This window comes from Malaclemys terrapin, chromosome 15, assembly GCF_027887155.1.
Source record: "Malaclemys terrapin pileata isolate rMalTer1 chromosome 15, rMalTer1.hap1, whole genome shotgun sequence".
Classification (NCBI taxonomy): Eukaryota; Metazoa; Chordata; order Testudines; family Emydidae; genus Malaclemys; species Malaclemys terrapin.
In genome coordinates, this window is record NC_071519.1 from 8,615,505 (window position 1) to 8,634,026 (window position 18,522).

The window sequence follows — 18,522 nt, forward strand, 5'->3', positions numbered from 1 at the left end:
GAGTCAGGAACTACATCTCTCAGCCTGCTTCGGGGCGTCCTTCCGCCCTCTCCAGCCCAGGTGAGCTGAAATTGCGCATGCTCCGTGCGAGTCCACGTGGGGGCGGGAGAACAAAGCTGCTGCCTCCGTGTAACCCGGGGCTCCGAGCTGAGCAGGTGCTGCTCCCCGGGGTCCGTGCGGGGGGAGCCCGGCATTAACTCCTCCATGCCCGGCCGGGGGGGCTTTCTCCAGCTGGGACCCGCCCCCCGGGCCGGAGCCCCCCGGTGAGTGAGAGATCCCGGGGGGGCGCTGGGGCCGGGCAGGAAAGTGACTCTCCGCCCCGGGAACCTGGGAGAAGCCTCGGAGCTGCCTCAGCCCCAGTGGAGCTGCAGCAGGATCTGTCCCCGGCCCCGCAGGGGGGCGCGCTCAGAGACTGGGGCCCGATGGGGTGGGGGGCGGGAGAGAAGGTCAGTGGGACGTGGGGGGAGGAGGGGTATTGAACTGTCTCTGTGCAGCCAGGAAATCCCCGGGGGGAGAAGTGGTTGGTGGGTGGGTGGGGTGGTTAATTGGATCCTGTCCCTGTTTGTGCCACTTGCCTCTCACCCCTTGATACAAATTTTCTCTAATTCTTTCCCTTTTCTCTTTCATCAGCTCACAGGTGGCTATAAAATCCGGGGAGATTCCCCACCTTTCTCCTCAAATGATCACCTCTCTCATCTCTCCTGATTTCCCCCTGATCTCTCCATAATTCTGATTTTCCATCTTCAATTGCATAGTTCGTAACATGTTTTCTCTGCAAATCTCAAATATTGATGTAAAATACCCTAAACATTTGCCCCACTTCTCTCTAGTTGTCTATTTCTAATTGAATATGTCCTGAGATTTTTGCCTGTCTCTCTAATTATAAAATACAAAGAAAATCTCAGATTTATGCCTTTTCTCAGATTCTTGAACATAGATATAAAATGGTGCCCATTTCTTCTGTATTCATTTAACAAATATTGATGGGAAACACTCAGATTTTACCTCATATCAACAACTGATATAAAATCCCTCTGATTTTCCGCTTTCCTCTCTATTATTTGCAAAATTGATCCAAAATCTCTCAGATTTCCAGCCTTTCTCTTTTGTTTCTACGTTATTATCAAATGTCAATTAAAAATCCTTTCATGTTTGGGGCTGTTCCCCATCTTTCTCAATCCCAGCAACTTCTCCTTCCTTGGAGGGAACTAGTTGCCCTGAGTCGTTCTCCATCCTGGAGGTTGCAGGGGATTAAATTGCCCAGTGATTATCTTTCCCCTCTCCTTTGAGAATCATTTCTTCCCCCCTTTATCTCTGTTAAAATCTTTGCTGATAAAAGAGACCAGCCACATATTTAATACACATCAAAGCCAGAGGCCTCCCCCTGTTTGGGGATCAGTGGCCCCCACCTGGAAACAGGAGAGTTGGCTGGACCCTTTTCTTTTCTCCAGCTGGCACGGGATGAGGAGGTCGCTCTGAGTGCAGCGTGAGTCCAGAAGTATCCCAAACCGCATGACAAATGGTCTCCATGAGGGGTTGATTCCCGCAGTGCTAAGATGTAGCCACACCTGGGGTGGATCCATGGCCATTATTTGCTAGTGACAGGCCATGGACATTTCTTACCTTTCTTGCCCTCCAGGCCTTCCATTCCCCTGTTCAAGAGGCATCCCCCAGGGCTCCCTCTGCCTGTGTGACTGGCCAGCAGGGGGTGGTGGTAACTTTCTATCCACTTCTCAGACACTGTGAGGTAACACTGTTGCTCTGGGGGCAAGGGATGTCTGTGTGGGGAGATTTCAGCTGGAGCTGAAGGGGCATTATGGTAGGGGAGGTGTTTGGGTGACTGGGCAGGAGGTACCCTAATCAAGTTGGTGGGTTCTGGAGGTTTGGGGGGGTGGTTCTGATGTGCCCAGCCCTGAGGCTATGGGTCCTGGAGGTGGGTGTCGCTGGGGGCCTCTTGGCTGCAGAACAGCGGGGGTGGGCGTCTCTTGGGGAGGCGGGACAGGGGTTAGAGGGAGCCTGGTGCTGTGCCAGGGGCTGAGTCTGGGCTTCCCCCGCTGGCTCCTGCGATCGTTGCCATGTCCAGTGCACAGAGCTGGCGGGGGGTGGGGCGGCGGAGCTCTGGCACTAGGTCACGGAATGCCAGGGAAGCAGAGTGAGGGGTCCCATTAGGCGGAGGAGGGGGTCCCAGATAAACAGCATGACAGATCCTGCTGGAGGGCGGGGGGGAGTCCTAGGCAGGCAGTGAGGGACTGAGTTCCCAGTGGGGGGTTCCCTTGCGGGGGTCCCTGGCTGCTAGGGGCTCTTGATGGGGGGAACCCTTTGGGATTCCCAACCTGGCAGTCATGGTGTGGTGGGGATTCCCTGGCCGGTGGGGCTTTGAGGGGTATCTGGGGTCCCTGGCCAGGGACTCTGGGGGCTGCATCCCAGGGAATATCTGGTGGGACCCTGGCTGGGGGGTGTCTGGGGCCCCTGGCTGTGGGCTCTGGCAACTGCTACTAACCATGATTCTTCTTTCTGATCAACTTGTGCCAGAGTCCTGGCTCCAAGCACTGCCCGGCATTCCCCAGTCACATGCCCTGTCACTGTGATAACTTTCTATCCGCTTATCAAACACTGTTAGTGTGAAATCACAGGTTTTCCTTTTCTTCTCTTTTGAAAAGGTAAGGAACTTTTGGTTCCGTTTGGAAAATTTGTGCCCCCCAGTCCTTGTTCTCGATCTGGGGGGATAAGGGAGGTGGGAAGGGGGTTAGCACTGCCACACAATGGTCTCTTCCACAGCATTCTGGACTCGTTCTTTCTGAAATCTGGTTTAATTGAGACGAAGGTTAATCAAGAGTCACTGCATGGAAAAAGGAGGAGTGACTCCAGATGGACAGTAAGGCAAATGAGATCAGCAATTTTCCCTGTGAGGTGGGGCTCTGAAACCTCCACAACTGCCCTTCTCACCCTGCCAGGCTGCAGAATGATGTCCATGTTTCGCTCCAGTTCATCCCAGCCTCCCATGGGACAGGGGAGAGAAATGGCTGCAGAGGAGTCAGTCCAGGCAGGTATTATCAGGGGGTTGCTGGTGGGTTCCTGCAGGAGGGAGAGGGGCAGCAAATACACCGGAGATGGGAAGGTTTTCACAGTCTGGTTTGGAGGTTGGAGTGGGGCAGGAAATGCACAGGGTGGAGAAATGGAGGAGGACAGCATGTGGCAAACCTGCTGGGAGTTGTTTAATAAGTGGGCCTAGATTCTAGGAACAGACCCATGAGCTTTGGTGGTGGAAATGACCTAATTTGTAGAACAGAAAATAACCCAGCTACATGGGGCTAGAAACACTGACCAGACTCGTAATGCTGAAGGCTGATCTGACTAACCAGTGGCTGATGTGAGATATGAAGGGGGCACCCACCAGTCTGGCTTAGGGGAGATTCCCCTCCCTTCATATCCAGCTCTTCAGAATGGGGCGGGTGTTGGGCTTCCTAACAGGGAGCTCTTCCTGGACCCTGCTAGTGGCTCCATCTCCTTTATCAGTCTGTGGCTAGTAGGTGTGTGATTGATCTGCTGGGAGAACAGAGGGGCTCTCTCTTGGTTCCCTCACTCTGGTGTTTCCTGGATGCTCTGAGCAGGGTGGGAGTGGGACTCTGTTGACTGCAATCCACCCAGGGCTTCCCTTTGATGGGTTCCTCTCCCCCACAAATAGTGGGACTGTGAGTGGGGCAGCAGGTACTGAGCATTGGACTCTTGGTCTTTCAGGAGCCGGTGACCTTTGAGGAGGTGGCTGTGTATTTCACCAGGGAAGAATGGGCTCTGCTGGACCCCACTCAGAGAGCCCTCTATTGGGATGTCATGCAGGAGAACTATGAGAACGTGACCTTGCTGGGTAAGGATTCCCATCCCCTCGGTTCTTGGAAGGGGAAAAGAAGAGTTAAGGTTCACGCCATCCCCACAATGCCACCTCTACTCTGCCCAATTTCAGCATCACCCCAATATGCCAGTGACACACACACACACACTACCTGAGACCCTCCCCCACTGCAGAACACTTTGGGAACAGAGCACAGGAGCAGTATCACACAGTGTCAAATCTCCTGTTTGCTCAAGTAAAACTGAGCGTTAGGTGCGGCATAATCAACAGAAGCTTCCTACCCCTGACCTCTCAAACCCTGAGCCTTCTCCACCCAAACCTGAATGTGCTTGGGGTGTAACGAGCAGGCTGCTGGAGTCAGAGCTGCTGGTCTAGGCTTGCGTATCACACAGACGCTCCGTGTGTCCTTGAATGCTGGCTGGGGGCATCCAGAGAAGGAAGCTCAGTGGCAGTTTTAGCGTTAGTGGGGCCCTGTGCTCAGCTTCATTTTGTAGGCTCCTCCTTCGGACCCAGGCAAGAAAAAGAACATTCTCTCTTATCCCCCCACCCCGATTTTTCATTCTTTTTTTTCTTCCTCCTCCTCCTATAAGTAATAGGAAGTAAATGAAAATAAAGTGAGCTACCTTGATTGTTCTTGTAATCCAACTGATTTTTCCACAGACCAGTTGAAAATCGCTGAGGGTCTCAGTGCACCACTTAATGATCTTTCCAAATGTTGTTTGTACTGTTAGCGAACTATTGTAAAGCGCTTTGGATAAGAGCCCTTTATAAAAAAAAATGTAAAAAACATTGGGGTGTGGGGACTGGCCAGGATTTAGGGTGTGTGAGGGGGCTCAGGGCTGGGGGTGCAGGAGCAGGCTGGAGGTTGGTGTCCAGGGTCTGTCCAGGAGTTAGGGTGTGGGAGGGGGCTCAGGGCGGGGCAGGGGGTTGGGGTGTGGAGCGCTTACCTGGGGCAGCTCCTGCTTCATGCGAGGAATGTAGGTGGAGTTGTGGGAGGGCAGGAGGCTGTGTGTAGGGGGGTACAGGAGTCAGGACTGGGTGTGTGTGAGGGGGTACAGAAGTCAGAGGGGACTGGGGGTATATGAGTGGGGTGCAGGAGTCAGGGGGCTGGAGGTGTGAGGGGGTGCAGGAGTTGGGGCTGGAGCTGTGTGGGGGGGAGGGGTTATGGGTGGTTGCAGGAATCAGGGAAGGCAGGGAATTGGGGTGTGTTTGAGAGGGGGTGAAGGAATAAGGGCTGGGTGCGAGGGGGTGCAGGAGTCAGGGGGCTGGGGGGGTGCAGGAGTCAGAGGGACTGGGGGGTGTGGGGGCAGGAGGTATGGGGGGGTTGCGGGAATCAGGGAAGGCAGGGGACTGGGGTGTGTGTGAGGGGTTAAGGAGTCATGGCTGGGCGTGTGTGAGGGGGTGCAGGAGTCAGGGACGGCAGGGTGTTCAGGGTGCAGGAGTCAGGGCTGGGGGTGCAGGGTCTGGGAGGGAGTTAGGGTGCAGGAGCAGGCTGGCGATTGGGGTACAGGGTCTGGCCAGGTTTTAGGATGCAGGAGGGGGCTTAGGGTTGGGGCCGGAGGTTGGGGTGTGGAGTGCTTACCTGGGGCAGCTCCCATTTGGTGTGAGGGGTGCAGATGGCAATGTGGGAGGGGGTGCAGGAGCTCCCATTTGGTGTTCAGGTTGGGGGTGAGGACGTGGGTGGGGTTCAGGAGTTAGGGAGGGCTGGGGGTGTGTGAGGGGGTGCAGGAGTCAGGTCTGGGGGTGTGGGCTGGGGTCGTGGGGGTGCTCCCAGCCCCCTACCCTGAGTGGCTCACAGCAGGGGCTGGGGGTGCGGGGGGTATGTGATAGGGGAGTGCTTTGTAAAGTAGTGAGCAAGCGACCAGGGCTGCTAACAGGGAGTTTCGTGAGGGAGTTTGGAAGGGGAGTGGGAAGGGGGGCGAGGTACTCTTGCCATTCTTTAAAACACTTAAAGCTATAATACAGACTTCTTGATTTAAACATAACCCCTATTGTTAACCTAGGTAGCTGTAAGAGGGAATGCAGACAGAAGCCCAGCAGCAGAGTGGGGGCTGTCCTGTTTATTGCACTCAATTTAGCATGTATGATTACCTGCCCTGTGGGCGGGTGGCATATGTGTGCATTCGGTGCAAGGAGCTCCTGGCCCTCAGAGACCACGTGGAGGCTTTGGAGGCCAGGGTGGTGGAACTGGAGACGCTAAGAGAGGCAGAGAAGTATGTTGATGAGGCTTTCCAGGAAACTGTAGATTTCTCCCACTTCTGGATAGACCACCCCTGCGCTGTTGAGGAGGATGAAAGGCCCAGGGAAGCAGAGCAGTCAACGGGAACAGAGGGAAACCTTCCCGTAGTTGGGACCCTCCTTCCAGATAGTGTTGGGGTAACCTCTTGCACTGAGGTTACCTTGCCAGGGGAGGGAACTCCAGTCATTAAGAAGAGGCAGCTGTAAGTAATGGGAGATTTGATCATTAGAAACAAGGATAGCTGGGTTTGTGATGACCAGGAGAACCATATGGTGACTTGCCTGCCTAGTGCGAAGGTTGCGGATCTCTCGAGGCATCTAGATAGATTTATGTGTAGAGCTGGGGAGGAGCCGGTGGTCGTGGTACATGTAGGCACCAATGACATAAGGAAGGGTAGGCAAGACGTCCTGGAGGCCAAATTTAGGCTGCTAGGAAAGAGACTGAAATCCAGGACCTCTATGGTGGCATTCTCAGAAATGCTTCCAGTTCCATGTGCAGGGCCAGGTAGGCAGGCAGAGCTTCAGAGTCTCAATGCGTGGATGAGACAAGGGTGTAGAGAGGAGGGGTTTAGATTTATTAGGAACTGGGGAAACTTTTGGGATGGGGGGGAGCCTATACAGGAAGAATGGGCTCCACCTAAACCAAAGTGGAACCAGACTGCTGGCACTTAACATTAAAAAGGTGCAGAGCAGTTTTTAAACTAAGATGGGGGAAAGCCGATGGCTGCAGAGGAGCACGTGGATTGGACAGAGACCTCTCTTAGAGGAGAGTCTAGTGATAGAGATTTTATAGTTTTAGTCAGGAAGAGAGGCTGGAAGAGGATAAAGTAGGGGCCAGATCAGAGGAGAAGCATTCACACACAAAAGAATCTGACACATCAGAAAAGGGCAGACAAATAAACAGTGATAAGTTTTTAAAGTGCTTGTACACAAATGCTAGAAGTCTAAATAATAAGATGTGTGAATTAGAGTGCCTCGTGTTAAAAGAGGATATTGACATAATAGGCATCTGTGACGAACTGGGCCTGTTCTCACTGTGGTCTGTGAATGCTGACAGGGGAGTGTGGCTGGAATAGTCTGCATTGGAGGATGGGAGACAGCCCGAGGGCGCATACCTGAGGGTGTAACACGAGAACCCAGGAAGGGGTTGAAGGCCAGGTGACTCCTTAGCCCGGGAAACTGAACAAAGGCTGTGGGAGGGGTCGCGGCAGCCAGGGTGTGGGAAGCAGGCTGGAGAGATGGCTGGGAGGCAGAGATGGCTCTGACCTCCCAAGGGGGGCTGGGCTGGGATGCCTTGGGACCCCAAGATGCCTAACTGAGGGGGGTCCCTGTTGTCTGTGCCTGCAAGACCTGTCTTGGATTGTATTCCTGTCATCCAAATAAACCTTCTGCTTTACCTGCTGGCTGAGAGTCGCAGTGAATCGCAGGAAGCCGGGGGTGCAGGGCCCTAACTCCCCCACACTCCGTGACAACTGGTGGCAGCGGCGGGATCTACTGCACCCCGTGGACGGCGCTTCCTGCAGTAAGTGACTGGGGAGCAGTAAAACGAAGGGGGATTGATGGGGACCAGGCGTGCTGAAGAGTGAGAGAGAGACGGTTATTACCCCTGGGAGTGTGTGACCAGCGAGAAGGACTTTTGCAGTAACAGGGTCCCCCGGGGGGATCGCAGCGAGTGGTCCCAGGGGCGGCGGAGTCTGCAGCTCGACCCTGGCAGAGAGGTGGTGACCTCGAGAAGGGCTGGCACACTAGGGGGCCCCCTGGGAACTGTGGGGAGCTGTGAGCACACAGGCCGGTGAGTGGCCAGCAGGAAGATGTATGCCAAGCGGCTTAAGAGCGACCTGGTGGAGCTGTGCAAGCAGAGGGGGCTGTGCATTGGGAGGCTCACCAAAGCACAGCTCATTGCCCGGCTGGAGGCGGAAGATCGCGCGAATGAACTGATCCCTGTGTCTCAGGGAAGCAGCCTGGCAAATGCAGCGCAGGCACCAGTGTGTGTCCCAGCTGGGAGTGGTCAGCCGGCTGCTGAGGGCTTCCCGAGACCCCTCCTTCCTATGCCTAGGGGAAGGGTGGGGAGGAGCCCAGCAAATACCGAAGGCGCCGTGGCCCCCCCGGCCAGCAGGGGACCCTCCCGGCGAAGCTCGCCGGCCAGCAGAGGATCCTCCCGGCGACATTCGGCATCCGTGGAGCGGAATTGGCTGGAATGGGAGAAAGAGCTAAAACTGAGAGAGCTGGAGGATCGTGAACAACAGAGACAGCATCAGCATGAACGGGAGGAGAATGAGAGACAGAGACAGGAGAATGAGAGACAGCATCAGCATGAACGGGAGGAGAATGAGAGACAGAGACAGGAGAATGAGAGACAGCATCAGCGTGAACTGGAACTGGCGAGACTGAGGGGCAGCGAACCCCCGGCTGCGGTGAGTGAGGGAGGACCCAGGACTGCACAGAGCTTTGATAAGTGCATCCTGGCCCCACGCAAGGAGGGGGAGGACATGGATGACTTCCTGGAGGCCTTTGAGACGGCCTGCGAGCTGCACCGGGTTGATCCCGCGGACAGACTCCGGGTCCTTACCCCCTTACTGGACCCCAAATCCGTGGCATTGTACCGCCAACTGGGAGAGGCAGAGAAAGGGGACTACGAACTATTCAAAAAGGCCCTGCTACGTGAGTTTGGGCTGACTCCTGAAATGTACCAGGAAAGGTTCCGGAGTCAAGATAAAACCCCTGAGATCTCATATCTGCAACTAGCCGCCCGCATGGAAAGATACGCCAGCAAGTGGGCTGGTGGGGCCCAGACGAAGGAGGACCTGATTAAACTGCTGGTACTGGAGCAACTGTATGAGCGGTGCCCATCCGACCTGAGGCTGTGGTTGGTGGACAGAAAGCCAGAGAACCCGCGACACGCCGGGCAGCTGGCCGATGAGTTTGTAAAGAGCCGGTCAGGAGATAAAAGGGAGGAGTCCCAAAGGAACAGTCCCACCACAACGCAGAGAGAGAGTCACCATGGGACCTCCCTATGGGAAAATACAGAAAAAACCCATCAGAGGGGAGCATCTGGCATCAGGACCATCCGACCTACTCAAGGGGACCCATGGGACATGGGCTGCTACCACTGTGGCCAAAAGGGCCACATACGGGCCCAGTGCCCTAGGCTCAGGGACAGACTGAGCAGACCGAACCCACAGAGGGTTGACTGGGTAGAGACCCAGCCCGGCGAAAGGCAGCATTCCCAGGGAAGAGGGGCTGGCAGAGTACCACCTGCTAAGGAGGGAGGAGAGCTCCAGGCCAACTCCTCTAGGGGGCTGGATGCTCCAGACTCAGGGTTTTTGGTTTATATGGTAGGCGCGGGGCTGTCCCTCCGGAGAGAGTACCTTGTTCCCCTGGAGGTGGATGGGAGGAAGGTCAATGGATACTGGGATACGGGCGCAGAGGTGACGCTGGCCCGGCCCGAGGTGGTGGCCCCAGATCAGGTGGTGCCCAACACCTACCTGACCCTGACGGGGGTGGGCGGAACACCAGTCAAAGTACCCGTGGCAAGGGTACACCTGAAGTGGGGGGCCAAGGAGGGCCCCAAGGATGTGGGGGTACACCCGTATTTGCCCACTGAGGTATTGATGGGGGGGGACCTGGAGAACTGGCCAAGCAATCCCCAAAAGGCACTGGTTGTGACCCGCAGTCAGAGCCGGCGAGGGGCACTGCGCCCTGGCCTTGGGGGGGGGTGCCTTGCCTGAGGCGCAGGACCCTAACCTGGTGGGGAGGGAACGCCCAGGGACACGGCTCAGGGAGGCTGCAGCTTCAGGCCCAGCAGGCGAGGAAGAGCAGGTGGCCATCCCTGTCCCAGCTGCTGAGTTCCAGGCCGAGTTACAGAGAGACCCCTCCTTGCGGAAGATAAGGGACCTAGCCGACCTCAATGCGGTACAGACCATGGGACGAGGTGGCCGGAAAAGGTTCCTGTGGGAGAAGGGGTTCCTGTACCGAGAATGGGCTCCCCCAGGGGAAATGGAGTCAGGGGGGATCAGGAGGCAGCTGGTGGTACCCCAGAAGTATCGCCGCCAGCTGCTGTGCCGGGCCCATGACATTCCCCTCTCAGGGCACCAGGGAACCTGGCGTACCCAGCAGAGGCTGCTACGGAGCTTTTACTGGCCTGGGGTCTTTGTTACTGTCCGACAGTACTGCGGATCCTGTGACCCCTGTCAGGGGGGGAGGAAGGCCTGGGACAAGGGGAAAACAGCTTTAGGACCCTTGCCCAGCATAGAGGAGCCTTTCCGGAGGGTGGCCAAGGTTAAAAGGGCAGCTCTGAACCAAGAGAGCCCAGAGCACAGACCTCCAGACTGGAGCGCTGGGAGAAGACCACAGCCCAGTTGGAGCCCCAGAGGTATGGGGGTGGGGAAAGGGCACAGGCCGCATAAACCTTCCCACATGCGAACTGCGAGTGCCATCAAGCACCCCCGACCTAAGGGGGGGCGTGAAACTGAAGGGGCCTGGTGTAATTCTCACCAAGGAATGGGAGGGATGCGGGAGCATCCATGGGAACGGGGGTAGGTTCGAACTTCCCCAGGTCACTGGCTAAAGTGACCCTGCTCAGTTCGGTCTCGAAGTGGGGAGAGATGTGACGAACTGGGCCTGTTCTCACTGTGGTCTGTGAATGCTGACAGGGGAGTGTGGCTGGAATAGTCTGCATTGGAGGATGGGAGACAGCCCGAGGGCGCATACCTGAGGGTGTAACACGAGAACCCAGGAAGGGGTTGAAGGCCAGGTGACTCCTTAGCCCGGGAAACTGAACAAAGGCTGTGGGAGGGGTCGCGGCAGCCAGGGTGTGGGAAGCAGGCTGGAGAGATGGCTGGGAGGCAGAGATGGCTCTGATCTCCCAAGGGGGGCTGGGCTGGGATGCCTTGGGACCCCAAGATGGACCTAACTGAGGGGGTCCCTGTTGTCTGTGCCTGCAAGACCTGTCTTGGATTGTATTCCTGTCATCCAAATAAACCTTCTGCTTTACTGGCTGGCTGAGAGTCGCAGTAAATCGCAGGAAGCCGGGGGTGCAGGGCCCTAACTCCCCCACACTCCGTGACAGCATCACAGAAACCTGGTGGAGTGAGGACAGTCAATGGGACACAATCATTCCAGGGTACAAAATATATTGGAAGGACAGAGCAGGTCGTAATTTTTTGGGGCGTGGGGAATGGCACTGTATATTAAAGAAAATGTAGACTCAAATGATGTAAAAATCTTAAATGAAACTGCATGTTCCATAGACTCTCTATGGATAGTAATTCCATGCTCTAATAAGAATACAACAATAGGGATCTATTATTGACCACCTGTCAAAGACAGTGATCGTGACGATGAAATGCTAAGGGAGTTTAGAGAGGCTATCAAAATAAAGAACTCCATAATAGTGGGGGATTTCAATTATCCCCATATTGACATGTCACCTCAGGACAAAATGCAGAGACAACATTTGTTGATACTTTAAATGACTGCTTCTTGGAGCAGCTGGTACAAGAACCCGCAAGGGGAGAAGCAACTCTCGATTTAGTCCTAAGTGGAGCGCAGGAGCTGGTCCAAGAGGTAACTATAACAGGACGGCTTGGAAATAGTGACCATAATATAAGAACATTTAAAATTCCTGTGGTGGGCAGAACACCTCAACAGCTCAACACTGTGGCATTTAATTTCAGAAAGGGGAACTATGCAAAAATGAGGGGTTAGTTAAACAGAAATTCAAAGGTACAATGACTAGAGTGAAATCCCTGCAAGCTGCATGGACACTTTTCAAAAACACAATATTAGAGGCCCAACTTCAATGTATACCCCAAATTAAAAAACACAGCAAAAGAACTAAAAAAGAGCCACTGTGGCTTGGCTTAACCATGTAAAAGAAGCAGTGAGAGATAAAAAGGCATCTTTTAAAAAGTGGAAGTCAAATCCTAGTGAGGTATATAGAAGGGAGCATAAGCACTGCCAAATTAAGTGTCAAAAGGTAATAAGAAAAGCCAAAAAGGAGTTTGAGGAACAGCTAGCCAAAAACTCAAAAGGTAATAACAAAATGTTTAAGTACATCAAAAGCAGGAAGCCTGCTAAACAACCAGTGGGGCCCCTGAGCGATCGAGATGCAAAAGGAATGCTTAAAGACGATAGTCATTGCAGAGAAACTAAATGCATTCTTTGCTTCAGTCTTCACGGCTGAGGATGTTAGGGAGATTCCCAAACCTTTTGTGGGTGACAAATCTGAGGAACTGGCACAAATTGAAGTGTCACTAGAGGTGGTTTTGGAACTAATTGATAAACTTAACTGTAACAAATCATTGGAACCAGATGGTATTTACCCAAGAGTTCTGAAAGAACTCAAATGTGAAATTGGGGAACTATTAGCTATGGTTTGTATCCTGTCCTTTAAATCAGCTTCTGTACCCAATGCTTGGAAGTTAGCTAATGTAACACCAATATTTAAAAAGGGCTCTAGAGGTGATCCCGGCAATTACAGACCGGTAAGTCTAACATCGGTACTGGGCAAATTAGTCAAAACAATAGTTAAGAATAAAATTGTCAGGCACACAGAAAAACATAAACTGTTGAGCAATAGTCAACATGGTTTCTGTAAAGGGAAATCGTGTCTTACTAATCTATTAGCGTTCTTTGAAGGGGTCAACAAACATGTGGACAGGGGGATCCAGTGGTGTACTTAGATTTCCAGAAAGCCTTTGACAAGGTCCCTCACCAAAGTCTCTTACATAAATTAAGCTGTCATGGGATAAGAGGGAAGATCTTTTCATGGATCGAGAACTAGTTAAAGACAGGGAACAAAGGGTAGTAATAAATGGTAAATTTTCAGAATGGAGAGGAGTAACTAGTGGTGTTCCCCAAGGGTCAGTCCTAGGATCAATCCTATTCAACTTATTCATAAATGATCTGGAGAAAGGGGTAAACAGTGAGATGGCAAAGTTTGCAGATAATACTAAACTGCTCAAGATAGTTAAGACCAAACCAGACTGTGAAGAACTTCAGAAAGATCTCACAAAACTAAGTGAATGGGCAACAAAATGGCAAATGAAATTTTATGTGGATAAATATAAAGTAATGCACATTGGAAAAAATAACCCCAACTATATGTACAATATGATGGGGGGAAATTTAGCTAGAACTAATCGGGGGGAAAAGATCTTGGAGTCATTGTGGATAGTTCTCTGAAGACATCCACGCAGTGTGCAGCAGAGGTCAAAAAAACAAACAGGATGTTAGGAATTATTTAAAAAGGGATAGACAATAATACAGAGAATATCTTATTGCCCTTATATAAATCAATGGAAACAACTAATTTAGACCCCTTCATTTTATATGTATATTTGGCATTATGTTTTCCAATGGGCTGCAATATGTGATATCCTGACATTTAGTACTGCTGAGATCCTGCGTTCAGTAATATCCCTGCCCTTCCTGTTCCCTTTCTCCACTGAACCCCACCAGCCCATGCTTACTGTTTCCAGCTTCCCCAGGACTCTCTCTTTGTCACCGGACCTGTCTGTCAGCAAGAAGCAGTGCCAGGGAGACTTGCCCTCTCTCTGGAGACTTCCATTTCTGGACAAACCACAAGGAGTCTGGTGGCACCTTAAAGACTAATAGATTTATTTGGGCATAAGCTTTCGTGGGTAAAAACCTCACTTCTTCAGATGCAGAGAGTGAAAGTTACAGATGCAGGCATTATATACTGACATATGGAGTGCAGGGAGTTACTTCACAAGTGGAGAACCAGTGTTGACAGGGTCAATTCAATCAGGGTGGATGTAGTCCACTCCCAATAATAGATGAGGAGGTGTCAATTCCAGGAGAGGAAAAGCTGCTTCTGTAATGAGCCAGCCAGTCCCTATTCAAGGCCAGATTAATGGTGTTAAATTCGATTTCTGGGACGTGGATTTAATTTCTTGGTGTTTTAGAGCCTCTTTGAAATTTAATGTCACAGACACTCACCACAGTGCAATCTGGACTGTTGAACAGCTGTGTCCCCTCAGTTCCCCCGGCTGGGGTGCCTTTTACACTGCTTTACTGTGAGAGCAGCCACTCCTGGGCAGTTAACACACAGTCTTCAGCATGTAACTCGCTCTCAGTTACACAGTTTTGAGTGCTGCTAGTCAGCCACTCACGAATTGCAGTACACTACAGGAGAACTGCAGAAAATTCTCTGGTTCCAGACTTTCCACCAGAAATGTGCATCTTGCCCTGTCCAGAACACTACTGAACAATGCAAGCTCATATGAAGTCTGTTATTTCATCAGTGGAAAATGACATGCTCCAGCCTTGTTATCCCAAATGGAGTTTCCAACACACTTTAATCCAAACACACTGGTTAGAGAAAACAATAAAACAAAATTATTAACTAGTGGGGAAAAAAAAGATTTTAAGTGACTACAAATAAGGATGCATAAAAGTCTGAATTGTTTACAAAAGAAATGCAAGATAAAACATGAACTAATGTTTAACGTGACAAGCTAAAACAGATTTAAAACAAATGTTTCTCTCACCATATGCTGAGACAGGCTGGCCTTCCTTTCAGCCAGGACTCCCCCTAACCTGCCCCTGTTGCCCAAGTTCAGTTCTTCAGGAGTTGTCATGAGCAGAGGGAAAGGGGAGAGAGTCTCAAGCATTTTCCTCACCTCTTTTTATAATTCAGTCCTTTGTACTAGAAACAACTTCAGTTCTCAGCTGAGTAATGGTGACAGACGGTCTGTTGTAGATATGAGCTTCAACTGGTCCCTGTGGTGGAATGTAAATGTCTTCTTCACACCTTCCCCCTGCTGGAGAATGGCTTTTTGACCAGCTGTTTGCCTTGCTGTCTCTGAGGAACTTAGGGTTAGGGTTGCAACTTTTTCAGTAATATCATACCGTAAAATCTCAACTTTACATACACTGTTGCTACACATTTTAACAGGAGGATATTCAGTAAATAATGTCTTTTTCAAATGATAAATAAAGGGGAGGGGATAGAGCTCCCTTTTGTAACACCCAGCCAGCCTTGCTGTAAAATCCCTGTTGGTGTGAGTTCTCTGCTTGCTTTACCTGTAAAGGATTAACAAGCCCACAGGTAAAAGAAAAGGAGTGGGCACCTGACCAAAAGAGCCAATGGAAAGGCTAAACTTTTTTAAATGGGAAAGTAACTTTCCCTTTGTCTGTTGTTCTCCTTAGAAGGAGACATGGAGTAGCAATGCTGTGCATGGCTTGAACCAGGTATGAAAATTCATGTTCCCTACCTGGAATAAATTATTTGAATAGGGAATGTTTAGACAGACACAATCAGGTTTATTTTTTATTTTGGCTTTTGGATCTCCTCTGTGCTATCCTAGATGCTTTTGTTTCCTTGTAAGCTTTAAGCTGAACCCCCAAGAAAGCTATTTGGGGTGCTTACAAAAATTAATTTTCTTTTAAGAGCTAGCAAAAGTCTAAGTTCCAGATATATTCCTTTCCTTTTTAATTTTAATAAAATTTACCTCTTTTAAGAATGGGATTGGATTTTTGGTGTCCTAAGAGGTTTTTGCATGTTGTTTGATTATCTGGTAGCCACAGCTAATTTCCTTTGTTTTCTTTCTCCCCTCTTTTCTGGAGGGGAGATGAAAGGGCTTGAGGGTGCCCCAGAGGGGGTTTTTTGCATTTGGGTCGTGCATTTGCATTTACCAAGCCAAGGTCAGAGAAAAGCTGAAACCTTGGAGGTTTACTACAAGCCTAGAATGGCACAAATTAATTTTAGAATCCTTGCGGGCCCCCACTTTCTGCACTTAGGGTGATAGAGTGGGGATTCAGCCCTGACACATACTATGTACAAAATTGATCATTATTTTGTAGAAGAGTGAACATAGGGGTCCAGACTTGCACAGTGTCTATGTGTTTTCCCAACATATATGTGGGTATTTCAATCCCTCACAATCAAGGTGTTTGGCATCTTCAAAGACCAGGGGAGCCTGTCCTGGGAATTCACTGGTTTATTAAGTGACAGTGTATGGAATTGAGAGACACTTTATATTATTATTATTTTATTATGAATACCAATATGATAAAATTGCAATGAATTCTGCTAGTGTGACAATGAGGTTCTGGCGGAACCCAACTGAGAATGCCAACTCGGGACAACTATCAGAGGGGTAGCCGTGTTAGTCTGAATCTGTAAAAAGCAACAGAGGGTCCTGTGGCCCCTTTGAGACTAACAGAAGTACTGGGAGCATAAGCTTTCATGGGTAAGAACCTCACTTCTTCAGATGCAAGGACAAATTGCTCAAACAGGGCAGTTACAGCCCAAGGCTGGGTTTTTTCCATCTCTAAGGCAAACCCAACCAGCCAGACTAAGAGGACTTCGGTCTCACCCCACTGGCTAACCGCAAGTCTCACAAGCAATCTCTTTAGGCACTCCAGTTTCCCAGTATTACTGCCAGTGCCACTCGTTATGGGAACAGATGGTTATAAAAACCAATACCCCAGTAAAAGAAAAAGGTTCTCCTGATCCCAAAGGGTCTGAGCCCCAGACCCAGGTCAATATACAAATCAGATCTTACCCACAAATCATGCTGTTGCCAATCCTTTAGAATCTAAAATCTAAAGGTTTATTCATAAAAGGAAAAAGATAGAGATGAGAGTTGGAATTGGTTAAATGGAATCAATTACATACAGTAATGGCAAAGTTATTGGTTCAGGCTTGCAGCAGCGATAGAATAAACTGCAGATTCAAATCAAGTCTCTAGAATACATCCCCGGCTGGGATGGATCCTCAGTCCTTTGTTCAAAGCTTCAGCTTGTAGCAAAGTTCCTCCAGCAGTATGAAGCAGGATTGAAGACTAGATGGAGATGAGGCATCAGCCTTATATAGTCTTTTCCAGGTGTAAGAACACCTCTTTGTTCTTACTGTGGAAAATTACAGCAAAATGGAGTCTGGAGTCACATGGGCAAGTTCCTGCATACTTTGCTGAGTCTCAAGGCATATTTGTCTTCTCTCAATGGGTCCATTGTATAGCTGATGGTCCTTAATGGGCCATCAAGCAGGCTAGGCAGAGCTAACACCAGTTTGTCTGGGATGTCACCCAGCAGCATAGCATAAGTTTGAAATACAGACAGTATAGAGCCAATATTCATAACTTCAACTACAAAATTGATACACACATATAGACAGCATAATCATAACCAGTAAACCATAACCTTGTCTTAGACACCCCATTTGACCCCCTTTATGCAAGATTTGCGTGCCACTACAGGACCTTGGTTGCAACAATGATCTATATGGTCCCAGATTATATCAATAACGTCAGAGCTAGATGTGCCATGTAAGGTGTCAATGAAAATATTATGATTTTCCAAATATGATAATTTTGTTTCTATTTTTGTATCACCTTTGTATTGTGAGTTATAGATATGTAGGGTATATCTGTATTTCCAGACTTGTGCAGTGTTTCTGGGTGACATCCCCAGACATATTGGCATCAGCACTGCCTAGCCTGTTCGATGGCCCATCCAGGGTCATCAGCTGTACAATGAGCCCCTGGAAAGAACTAAGAGGATACACCTATTGAGTCAGCAAGACATGCAGGTGTATGCCTGTGTACTGAGAACTCCAAGGCTTTTCCATGCCATGTGCTGTGAAGCTTGTGTTTGGGACAAAGGAAGTAGAAGCCACACGACAAAAGGAATATAAAGGGCAGTTGCATCATCTCCATTTTGTCTTCAATCCCTCTTCCTACCTCTGGATCAACTTCTCTACAAACTGAAGCCTTGAACACAGAACTGAATAATGTGGATGTGTTCCAGACAGGCTTTCAAGCCAGGAACTTATCAATACTGCTAACAACCAGATATATAGATTTCTGAATGTATCTGACTGCTTTCCCATTGAACAACTCCCTTTTTCATTCTTTCTTTCTTTTCCTTTCTTTTCTTTTCTTTTATAATAAACCTTTAGTTTAGATGCTTTCTTGCTTTCTGTCTTCTAAACCTTTAGTTTAGATTCTAAAGGATTGACTGGCATCATAGTATTTTGGGTAAGATCCAAACCTATAGTGACCTGGTAATGTGGCTGACTCTGAGGTCAGAAGAACAGTTTGTTTATATGAACAGAGTTTTTAAATAACCTCTCACTGTACTGGACCTAGGTGCTGATTGGGAGTCAGAGAAGTGCAATGCAATAAAGGGGGCTGTGATTTCTTTTTTCAGTTTCTCGATAACCAGTGTGGGGGATCAGAAGCACAGTTTGTGAGTGGTTGGTGAATTTAACTTCAGTGTTTACCACCAGTTTTGGGAGCATCTGCTCTGCCCTTTTCAGCCTACCCTGATCTTGGCATTTTCAGTGAGGACTGCCCCAGGCACACCAGGTCACGCTAAGTACTGAAGTTAAATTAATAGTGTTTTTTTATGACTCAGTTGTATGAAATCAACTGAACTCCTTTGTTTTCTTTCAGGGTTTCTAGTTT

At 50.0% G+C, this 18,522-nt stretch overlaps 1 long non-coding RNA gene across 2 annotated transcripts; it reads left to right on the forward strand.

Annotated features, from left to right (window-relative positions):
* The first annotated feature begins 94 nt into the window (after window positions 1-94).
* On the forward strand, window positions 95-18,417 carry LOC128823136 (uncharacterized). Of its 2 annotated transcripts, none has more exons than XR_008441688.1 (4): window positions 95-155; window positions 2,955-3,047; window positions 3,739-3,865; window positions 18,266-18,417. It is a non-coding gene; the product is annotated as an uncharacterized LOC128823136 (long non-coding RNA). The 2 variants fall into 2 exon arrangements; XR_008441689.1 differs by lacking the exon at window positions 18,266-18,417 and adding an exon at window positions 15,263-15,303.
* The last annotated feature ends 105 nt before the right edge of the window (window positions 18,418-18,522 follow it).